Below are 12,281 nucleotides of genomic sequence, written 5' to 3'. Positions count from 1 at the left end.
AGTCCTGGAGAACCTACCGGTTGAGGTGGTCCTAGGGTTGCCTTTACATAAATCAAATCACAGTAATGTTGGAACGGAAATTTTACGTCTAACTAATATATAATTATCTGCCTGAAGAGACGTATGAGGGAAAAATAATAAATAGTTTATTAAATATTAAACGGGAAACTGAATATCACGTCTGTGACTGTCAGGCTTCCAGACTTGAATACAGTGATGTAGGAGAGAGATTAGATCCTAACCACTGTAAGAGAGTCCGGACTAAAATCCCATCCAGCTAGCACATCGGTGCTAATATAAGCTGGCAGGGGATCAAAACACGGCTCAAGGGGTTGAACCAGGTTCAGGTGTGTTTGTTGTGAATCTACTTGGCTAGGTGATATGAGATAGCTGGCCAGTGACTAAAACCCCTACAGGGTAAAACACCCACAAGGATATATGTGGATGCTCACTCAGCTATCTCAGTCAACCTAATAAGCCTGAGGTATAATATAGATCACAGACCCTAAATACTCGAGTCAGCAGTAGCGCCACCATAGCGCCGAATACCTGTACACACAACAGTGTGAGGTGATTCTGCCGCACAGGCATACTTTATTATAACAGAGATTCTCGCTTCGCTCCTGATGAAATGTGGCTCATATGGCCATAGCGAAACGCGTTGAGCCGGTGATCCTCTGGTTTTCTTACACGGCTCTCCAGGCAGGGTGTTACTCTGATTGAGCAGCGCTACTGCTGACTCGAGTATTTAGGGTCTGTGATCTATATTATACCTCAGGCTTATTAGGTTGACTGAGATAGCTGAGTGAGCATCCACATATATCCTTGTGGGTGTTTTACCCTGTAGGGGTTTTAGTCACTCGCCAGCTATCTCATATCACCTAGCCAAGTAGATTCACAACAAACACACCTGAACCTGGTTCAACCCCTTGAGCCGTGTTTTGATCCCCTGCCAGCTTATATTAGCACCGATGTGCTAGCTGGATGGGATTTTAGTCCGGACTCTCTTACAGTGGTTAGGATCTAATCTCTCTCCTACATCACTGTATTCAAGTCTGGAAGCCTGACAGTCACAGACGTGATATTCAGTTTCCCGTTTAATATTTAATAAACTATTTATTATTTTTCCCTCATACGTCTCTTCAGGCAGATAATTATTGCCTTTACATAACCCCACAATTGATTGGTCCAAAGGAGAGTTGGTGAAATGGGGACCTAAGTGTGACTCATGCTTGTCCGTGGTCCAGGCTGGGGTTTCAGTAAGGTCTAATACATTACCCTCTGTTATTAAGGAATATTCTGATGTGTTCTCGTCCCTTACTCCAGAGGTTCTACCCCCCCATAGACCTTATGATTGCGCCATAGAGCTAATTGAGGGTGCCGAATTTCCTAAAGGCCGAATTTATAATCTTTCAGGGCCCGAACGCAAGGCTATGGAAGATTATATTAAGGAGAGCCTTGCTAAAGGGCATATTAGACCTTCAGTCTCTCCTATGGGAGCAGGGTTTTTCTTTGTTAAAAAGAAGGATGGTGGTCTTAGGCCTTGTATTGATTACCGGAGATTAAATAAAATCACTGTCCAAAATAGATACTCTCTCCCATTGATTCCGGATTTATTTAACCAGGTTTTGGGGGCAACCTGGTTTTCCAAGATTGACCTGAAAGGGGCATACAATCTAATCCGAATCAAGGAGGGAGACGAATGGAAAACAGCGTTCAATACTCCGATAGGACACTTTGAATATCAGGTGATGCCTTTTGGACTCAGCAATGCCCCAGCTGTGTTCCAAAACTTAATGAACGATATTCTTAGGGAGTTCTTAGGTAAATTTATTATTGTCTATCTTGACGACATTTTGATATTCTCTCCTGAATTCGAATCTCATGTGTCCCATGTCAAACAAGTATTAGAGGTGTTGAGGGAGAACCAGCTATCCGCTAAGCAAGAGAAATGTGTCTTTGGTGTACAGGAGATACTGTTTCTAGGGCATGTTTTGACTCCTCACGCCTTTAAGATGGATCCTGATAAGGTTTTAGCTATTAAGGAATGGGTAAGGCCTTCATCCTTAAAGGCTTTGCAACGGTTTTTGGGTTTTGCTAATTACTACCGTAAATTTATCATTAATTTTTCTGTAATTGCTAAGCCATTTACCGACCTTACTAAGAAAGGGGCGGATTTGGAGAATTGGTCTACCAAGGCCATTTCTTCATTTGAAACGTTAAAAAAGGCATTTAGTAGCGCTCCCATTCTGATCCAGCCTGATCAGGAGAGACCCTTTATTGTGGAGGTGGATGCGTCCGAGGACGGCGCAGGAGCAGTCCTTTCACAAGGTCCTGCTAGCCTCACTAACCTGAGACCGTGTGCCTTCTTCTCTAGGAAATTCTCTCCCACGGAGAAAAACTACAACATAGGGAATAGGGAGCTGCTGGCTATTAAATGGGCATTTGAGGAGTGGAGACATTTTTTGGAGGGGGCAAGGCATCGAGTAACTGTTGTCACTGATCATAAAAACCTAATGTTTCTCAAGTCCGCTAAGAGGTTGAATCCCCGACAAGCCCGATGGGCTCTGTTTTTTACCCGTTTTGATTTCTCCATTACGTTCAGGCCGGGAAGTAAAAATGTGAAGGCAGACGCATTATCTCGGAGCTTCCATGCTTTTCAACCCACTGAGACGCCGCCTGAATCCATCCTACCAGCAAACATCTTCTTAGCGGCTCTAACCCAGGATATCTTGGCTCGCATTAAGGCTGAACAACATCTGGCACCGGCATCCACCCCAACAGATAAGTTGTTTGTTCCCGTGCAATTTTGTCTCCAGCTGTTGGGTGAGTGTCACGATTCTGCCTTTTGTGGACATCCGGGTGTTGAGGGCACTGAGGATCTGGTTTCTAGATATTATTGGTGGCCCACTCTGACCAGGGATGTCAAGTCCTACGTGTCAGCCTGTGAGGTTTGTGCCAGGTCTAAGACACCTAGGACTCGCCCTGCTGGTAACCTACGACCCCTACCCATTCCCAGTAAACCCTGGTCCCATATCTCGATGGACTTTATAACTGACCTACCGCTGGCGGAGGGTAAGACTGTGGTTTGGGTAGTGGTCGATAGGTTTAGCAAGATGGTTCATTTCATTCCCCTGTCTAAACTTCCGAATGCTAAAACCCTGGCGTCTATTTTTGTGAGAGAGATTGTTCGTTTACATGGCATCCCGGAAAATATTGTTTCGGACAGGGGTGTGCAGTTTGTGTCCAAATTCTGGAGGGCCTTCTGTCAAAGATGTAAAATTTTGTTGTCTTTTTCTTCCGCCTACCATCCTGAGAGTAATGGGCAGACTGAACGCCTTAATCAGTCTGTGGAACAATTCCTGAGGTTGTATGTTGCTGATGACCAGCAATTATGGGTCAAATTCCTTCCATTGGCTGAATTTGCTTTGAATAACCGTGTCAATTTTTCTGCTGGGGTCTCCCCTTTCTTTTGTAACCATGGTTTTCATCCCCGTTTTCATTCTGGGTCGTCCGTCTCCTCCTCTAACCCTGAAGCTGATAAACTCTCTTCTGAACTGTGCACAGTTTGGGCCCGGGTTCAATCGAACCTAGAAAAGGCTCAAAGTTCTCAAAAACTCAAGGCCGATAGGAGACGTTCAAGGGGGGTGAACTTTCAGGTTGGGGATAAATTTTGGTTGTCCTCCAAGAATCTATCTCTCAAGGTAGCTTCTAGAAAATTTGCTCCTCATTTTATTGGACCATATAAGATAACGGAGGTGATTAACCCGGTATCATTTAGGTTGGAGCTGCCCGAGTCATTCCACATTCATAATGTGTTCCATAAATCTCTACTTAAAAAAATATTTGAACCGGTAGTACCATCGAAAGCCTCGCCTCCGCCGGTTCTTGTTAATGATGCTGTCGAGTATGTCGTGTCTAAAATAGTGGATGTCAGGAAGGTGCGTAACTCCTTGCAGTACCTGATTCACTGGAAGGGGTATGGACTTGAAGAGAGATCTTGGGTACCTGCCAGGGAGGTTCATGCTCCTAGACTGGTTCGTAAATTTCATTTAGAACACCCTGAAAAGCCATCGCCTCAAGTCTTGGGTCCGGTGAGGGGGTACTGTAACGGGGTTTCGAAGGTGCACTCGGTCCCCCATTGCCTGCAGAACTGTTGCTTAGCTTTGGGAATGAGTATCTGTGTTTGACCTCATTCCAAGGGCGGCTTTACTGCTGGGTGGCTCCCTGCTCCTAAGTCTGCCTTGAGCGCCGAGCTGATCACTCTGTGCTCAACTGGTTGGTCTGTCGGTCATGTGATGCTGGCCACGTCACATGACCCTCACTCCCCACTATAAATACAGGCAGCCTGCTAGCCACTGTCGGCCAGTTGTCCCCTGTCATCAGGATTCGTGAGGCAAGTAGGCAGGGCCAGGGGTGAGGGTGGAGCGCAGTGGTCACTATCCTTCCCCCTGTGTGAGTGTGGACGTGACCGTTACAGAAAAATATATTCTCAGTTCATTTCTGCAGTTATATGTGTTGAAAGCGTTTACTGGCCTATTTCAGTACAGAAAGAAAAATATATTCTCAGTTCATTTCTGCAGTTATATGTGTTGAAAGCGTTTACTGGCCTATTTCAGTACAGAAAGAAAAATATATTCTCAGTTCATTTCTGCAGTTATACGTGTTGAAAGCGTTTACTGGCCTATTTCAGTACAGAAAGAAAAATATATACGCATTTCACTGGTGCATTTATTTCTGCTGAAAGCGTTTACTGGCCTATTTCAGAAAAAAAGATAAATATATTCTCAGTTCACGTCGGCGGTTATATATGTTGAAAGCATGGCTGGGAGTCAGCAGGGTGGCAGCAGTGGGAGGTCGGGAGCCAAACGTGCCCGGGGTAGACCACCTGCTTTGCAGAAGCCTACCTGCCTGGGAAGTAGTGGTGCAGGGGTTCACGGAAGTAGAGGCGGTAGCAGTCAGTCAGTGTGGTGGTTATATGTATTATTTTGTTGTCACCGCCAGTTCTGTGAGAAGGTCTGGCAGACGTCCTTCTCTACCTCTTGAATGATGTTCTTTGTTTTGGTTTCACTTTGTCATCGCCTTTCCTTCTCCCAGGTGTCACCTAATTGTCTCCCTTTTATATTCCCTCCCATACTGCCTCACTTTGCGGTTTATACTACTTCCTGGATGAAGTGTTCACTGCTGGAGGCTGCTGCTGCTGTTTACTCAGATAAGTGTTTTCATGTATTGTGTTTCCTTGCTGGCTTGATTCTAGGTGACCCTGACTCCTTCCGTATTAAGTGCAGGGAGCTGGTGATCGTGTCCCCTCACTATTATAGGGTTTTCAGGTGTCACACAGTCTAGGTAAGTGGGCATGCAATCGTCAACCATTGAGACCCTTGCATGGGCATAGCAGTCAGGGAGAGCTCTTAGGGTTTTATAGGGCTCATCTATATGCTCCTTAGTTTGGGATCAAGCCAGTCGGACGTTTATCCATTAGTTTCAGCTATCTGCAACATCATCCGTGACATTTGTATTTCAGTAAATATATTCTCAATTCACTTCGGCTGTTATATGTCTTGAAAACGTTTAGTGGCCTATTACAGTACAAAAAGAAAAATATATTCTCCGTTCATATCGGCGGCGGTTATATGTCTTGAAAGCGTTTATTGGCCTATTTCAGTCCAAAAAGGAAAAATATATACGCATTTCCCTTCTGCAGTTATATGTGGTGAAAGCGTTTTCAGTACAAAAAGTAAAAAAAATACTCATTTCACTGGTGCATTTATTTCTGATAAAAGCGTTTACTGGCCTTTTTCAGTACAAAAAAATATATATATATACGCATTTCACTTCTGCAGTTATTATTTCAGTACAAAAACAAAATAAATTCAGTGTTCACTTTTACAGTTATATGTGGTAAAACCTTTAGTGACGTATTTCGGTAGAAAAACAAAATACATTCAGCGTTCAGCGCTGCAGTAATATTTGCGGTAAAATCTATATTGACGTACTTTGTATTTCAGTCGGAAAAATAATTTTATTAAGCGTTCAGCGCTGCGGTTATATGCGGTAAAATCTTTTTTGAAGTATTTCGGTGGAAAAACTAAATTAATTCAATGGTCAGAGCTGCGGTAATAAGCGGTAAATTCTTTATTGCAGTATTTTGGTCGAAAAACTAAATTTATTCAGCAGTCAATGCTGCAGTTATATGCGGTAAAATCTCCATGATATCTCCATGATAAATCTGCAGAGTGGGGGGCCCCGTGTGTGGCTTCTACACACTTTCAAAATAATCCTTCAGCAGGATGAATAGATGCTGAATGACCGGGAAGCTTCATGACTAGAGTTGAGCGGACACCTGGATGTTCAGGTTCGACGGGTTCGGCCGAACTTCGGAAAAAAGTTCGAGTTCGGGACCCGAACTTGACCCGAACTTGACCACAAACCCGAACCCCATTGAAGTCAATGGGGACCCGAACTTTTGAGCACTAAAATGGCTGTAAAAATGTAATGGAAAGGGCTAGAGGGCTGCAAATGGCGTCAAAATGTGGTTAAGAGCGTGGCAAGTGCTCTGCAAACAAATGTGGATAGGGAAATGACTTTAAATAACATAAAATACATAAAAATAAAAAATCATAATCTTGATCTAGGAGGACCAGGTCCATATGGAGTAGGAGGTTGAGGAGGCGGTGGATGTGGCGGTGGCGGTGGAAGCGGTGGTGGAGGAGGAGGTAGCCTACACTGGTTTTTGGTTTTAAATTTTATTTTTAAAATTAGGGTACACCCCAAAACATTGGGAAATATAACCTGTGATAACCCCCTCCAGTCATGCTAAACACACGTTCAGACAATACACTGGCTGCAGAGCAGGCCAGCACCTCCAAGGGGTAAAGGGCAAGCTCAGGCCATGTGCCCAATTTGGAGACCCAGAAGTTGCAGGGGCTGACCCCTGTCAGTCAGTTTGTGTAGGCGTGTGCACACTTACTGCCCCACCATGTCGCACGTCCCCGTGATGTTCACGATCCAATTTGATATCTGCTCTATCAACTTTCGATGTTCATTTATGCGCCTACCATGGTGATTACGGGTGGCGGGGAATCAGGGTTCCAGGCCGGAGAGAGAGCGTGAGAAAAAGAGACCAAATTTAAGGGAGGATCCATTTTTTCAAATTTAAAATTAGAGTTGAAATATGGGAGAAATTATTAAAGCATAAAAGTGTGACAACTTTTAAAAGTTTAAGCATTGAATGTAAGGATGTGGTGCGCATTAATTACTGAATAATTTATAAAATTTTATTCCCTGTCACCTATGCATAGCAGGTGTTTATTCACGTCTAAAATTGTATAATGTCAACCCAAGAATGTAACAGAAAAATTATTGAAATTTATTAAGCTGTCAACTAGGTAGAGGAGGGTATATTACACCCAAAAATTGGTGAATTTCACAAAAAAATGTAACTGCCAATTTATTTATTTTTTTGGTCTACTAGGTATAGTAGTGGTACATCACACCCAAAAATTTGTGAATTTCAGCAGAATATATAACTGACAATTTTTTTTTTAACTTGTCTACTAGGCTAAAAGTGGTACTATACACCCAAAAATTGGTTAATTTCACCCGAAAAAGTAAGTGACCATTTATTTATTTTTTAACCGGCCTACTAGGTATAGCAGTGGTACTATACACCCAAAAATTTGTTAATTTCACCATAAAATGTAACTGACAATTTTTTTAATTTTTTTTACCGGCCTACTAGTTATAGCAGTGATACTATACACCCAAAAATTTGTGAATTTCACCCTAAAATGTAAATGACAACGTAGTGAAATGATCTAAAATAAAACACGTACAAAAAAAATTAAAAATGGATTTATGAGGTGGAGTTCCATATGGAGTAGGAGTTTGAGGAGGCGGTGGACGCAGCGGAGTAGGTGGAAGCGGCGGTGGAGGATCACGAGATAGCCAACACAGGTTTTTGGTTTTAATTAAATTTTGTAAAATTAAGGTACACTCCAAAAGAGTGTGAAATATCCAAAATACAAACATGAGCAATTGCACTGCAGTATAACAATGGCTGCTTAGTGCCGGTATACATGTCTATTCTGCACAAGGTATGGACAAGTCCTGAGGGATCCATGCCTGGTTCATTTTAATGAAGGTGAGCTTGTCCACATTGGCTGTGGACAGGCGGCTGCGCTTGTCTGTGATGACGCCCCCTGCCGTGCTAAACACACGTTCAGACAATACACTGGCTGCAGGGCAGGCCAGCACCTCCAAGGCGTAAAGGGCAAGCTCAGGCCATGTGCCCAATTTGGAGACCCAGAAGTTGAAGGGAGCAGACCCGTCATTCAGTACGTGTAGGCGTGTGCACACATACTGCTCCACCATGTTGGTAAAATGCTGCCTCCTGCTAAGATGTTCCATATCAGCTTGTGGTGCTGGTTGTTGTGGCGTGTTGACAAAGCTTTTCCACATTTCGGCCATGCTAACCCTGCCTTCTGAGGTGCTGGCGGTGCCCCAGCTGCATTGGCGATCTCTTCCTCATCCTCTTCCTTCGCCTTGTGCTTCCGCTGTGCCCCCGCTGTCAGGTGGGAATGCCACCAGCAGCGCATCTACCAGTGTGCGCTTGTACTCGCGCATCTTACGATCACGCTCCAGTGACGGAATTAAGGACGGTACATTGTCCTTGTAACGGGGATCCAGCAGCGTGGCCTCCCAGTAATCAGCACAAGTTAAAATGTGGGCAACTCGGCGGTCGTGGCGGAGACACTGCAGCATGTAATTGCTCATGTGTGCCAGGCTGTCCAGAGGCAACGAAAAGCTGTCCTCTGTAGGAGGTGTATCGTCTGTGTCCTCTGCATCCCCCCATCCTCGCACCAGTGATGGCCATGAGCTGGTCTGGGTGCCACCCTGCTGTGAACATGGTACCTCCTCCTCCATCTCCTCATCCTCCACCTCTTCATCCTCCAGAACTGTGCCCTGGCTGGACAATTGTGTACCTTGGGTTTGTGGGTGCAGGAACCCACCCTCGGAGCCACTTGGGAATGACTGGCCGGAAATCCTACGAAACGATCCCTCTTCCTCCTCCTCCTCCTGTGCCACATCCTCTTCCATCATCGCCAGGAGCGTTTTTTCAAGGAGGCATAGAAGTGGGATAGTAACGCTGAGAACGGCGTTATCGGCACTGGCCATGTTGGTGGAGTACTTGAAACAGCGCAACAAGGAACACAGGTCTCGCATGGAGGCCCAGTCATTGGTGGTGAAGTGGTGCTGTTTCACAGAGCGACTCACCCGTGCGTGCTGCAGCTGAAACTCCACTATCGCCTGCTGCTGCTCGCACAGTCAGGCCAGCATGTGCAAGGTGGAGTTCCACCTTGTGGGCACGTCGCATATGAGGCGGTGAGCGGGAAGGCCGAAGTTATGCTGCAGCGCTGGCAGGTGAGCAGTAGCAGGGTGAGAACGCCGAAAGCGCGCACAGACAGCCCGCACTTTATGCAGCAGCTCTGACATGTCGGGGTAATTTTTAAGGAATCTCTGCACCACCAAATTCAGCACATGCGCCAGGCAAGTGATGTGCGTCAAACCGGCTAGTCCCAGAGCTGCTACGAGATTTTGCCCATTATCGCACACCACCAGGCCGGGCTTGAGGCTGACTGGCACAAACCACTCATTGGTCTGTTGTTCAAGGTCCGTCCACAGCTCCTGCACGGTGTGGGGTTTGCCCCCCAGACAGATAAGTTTTAAAACTGCCTGCTGTCGTTTACCCCTGGCTGTGCTGAAGTTGGTGGTGAAGGTGTTACGCTGACCGGATGAGGAGCTGCTAGAGGATGAGGAAGCAGAGTAGGAGGAGGAAGCAACAGGAGGCAAACTGAAGCGCCCTGCAATCCTCGGTAGTGGAAGGACATGCGCCAAACTGTTATCTGCCTCAGGCCCAGCCGCCACTGCATTTAACCAGTGTGCTGTCATGGAGATATAACGGCCCTGACCGTGCTTACTGGTCCACGTATCCGTAGTCAGGTGCACATTGCCACAGATAGCGTTGCGCAGTGCACACCTGATTTTGTCCCCTACTTGGTTGTGAAGGGAAGGGATGGCTCGACTTGAAAAGTAGTGGTGGCTGGGTACGGCGTACTGTGGGACAGCCACCGCCATAAGGCCTTTAAAACTATCCGTCTCCACCAGACGGAATGACAGCATTTCAAAGGCAAGTAATTTAGAAATGCTTGCATTAAGGGCTAGGGATCGCGGGTGGGTAGGGGGGTACTTCCTCTCCAGCATTTGGGATATGGAGAGCTGAACGCTTCCGTGGGACATTGTGGAGATGCTTGGTGACCCAGGTGGTGGTGTTGCTGGCAGATCCTCTGTTTGTGGGGTGCCAGGTGGCACTGTCACTCCAGAGGTGGATGAAGAGGCCGTGACTGCAGCAGAAGAGGAAGCAGGAGGAGCCAGAGACCTTTCTTGGTTTTTGAGGTGTCTACTCCACTGCAGCTCCTGCTTTGCACTTAAATGTCTGGTCATGCAGGTTGTGCTCAGGTTGAGAACGTTTATGCCTCGCTTCAGGCTCTGATTGCACAGCGTGCAAACCACTCGTGTCTTGTCGTCAGCACATTGTCTGAAGAACTGCCACGCCAGAGAACTCCTTGGAGCTGGCTTTGGTGTGCTTGGTCCCTTGCTGCGGTGGGCAGTAGGAGGCGTACTGTCTAGTGGATGGCCGCTCTGCTTTTGCACCCTGCTCCCTCTTCTGCTGTGCTGGTGGCTCTGTGCGACCACCGCCTCTTCCTCCGAAATACAGTCATGGCCAAAAGTTTTGAGAATGACAAAAATATTAGTTTTCACAAAGTTTGCTGCTAAACTGCTTTTAGATCTTTGTTTCAGTTGTTTCTGTGATGTAGTGAAATATAATTACACGCACTTCATACGTTTCAAAGGCTTTTATCGACAATTACATGACATTTATGCAAAGAGTTAGTATTTGCAGTGTTGGCCCTTCTCTTTCAGGACCTCTGCAATTCGACTGGGCATGCTCTCAATCAACTTGTGGGCCAATTCCTGACTGATAGCAACCCATTCTTTCATAATCACTTCTTGGAGTTTGTCAGAATTAGTGGGTTTTTGTTTGTCCACCCGCCTCTTGAGGATTGACCACAAGTTCTCAATGCGATTAAGATCTGGGGAGTTTCCAGGCCATGGACCCAAAATGTCAACGTTTTGGTCCCCGAGCCACTTAGTTATCACTTTTGCCTTATGGCACGGTGCTCCATCGTGCTGGAAAATGCATTGTTCTTCACTAAACTATTGTTGGATTGTTGGAAGAAGTTGCTGTTGGAGGGTGTTTTGGTACCACTCTTTATTCATGGCTGTGTTTTTGGGCAAAATTGTGAGTGAGCCCACTCCCTTGGATGAGAAGCAACCCCACACATGAATGGTCTCAGGATGCTTTACTGTTGGCATGACACAGGACTGATGGTAGCGCTCACCTTTTCTTCTCCGGACAAGCCTTTTTCCAGATGCCCCAAACAATCGGAAAGAGGCTTCATCTGAGAATATGACTTTGCCCCAGTCCTCAGCAGTCCATTCACCATACTTTCTGCAGAAGATCAATCTGTCCCTGATGTTTTTTTTGGAGAGAAGTGGCTTCTTTGCTGCCCTTCTTGACACCAGGCCATCTTCCAAAAGTCTTTGCCTCACTGTGCGTGCAGATGCGCTCACACCTGCCTGCTGCCATTCCTGAGCAAGCTCTGCACTGGTGGCACTCCGATCCCGCAGCTGAATCCTCTTTAGGAGACGATCCTGGCGCTTGCTGGACTTTCTTGGACGCCCTGAAGCCTTCTTAACAAGAATTGAACCTCTTTCCTTGAAGTTCTTGATGATCCTATAAATTGTTGATTGAGGTGCAATCTTAGTAGCCACAATATCCTTGCCTGTGAAGTCATTTTTATGCAACCCAATGATGGCTGCATGCTTTTCTTTGCAGGTCACCATGGTTAACAATGGAAGAACAATGATTTCAAGCATCACCCTCCTTTTAACATGTCAAGTCTGCCATTTTAACCCAATCAGCCTGACATAATGATCTCCAGCCTTGTGCTCGTCAACATTCTCACCTGAGTTAACAAGACGAAATTACTGAAATGATCTCAGCAGGTCCTTTAATGACAGCAATGGAATGCAGTGGAAAGTTTTTTTTGGGATTAAGTTAATTTTCATGGCAAAGAAGGACTATGCAATTCATCTGATCACTCTTCATAACATTCTGGAGTATATGCAAATTGCTATTATAAAAACTTAAGCAGAAA

The sequence above is a fragment of the Bufo bufo genome, chromosome 2 (assembly GCF_905171765.1).
Source record: "Bufo bufo chromosome 2, aBufBuf1.1, whole genome shotgun sequence".
Taxonomy (NCBI): Eukaryota; Metazoa; Chordata; class Amphibia; order Anura; family Bufonidae; genus Bufo; species Bufo bufo.
This window is presented reverse-complemented; position numbering follows the sequence as displayed.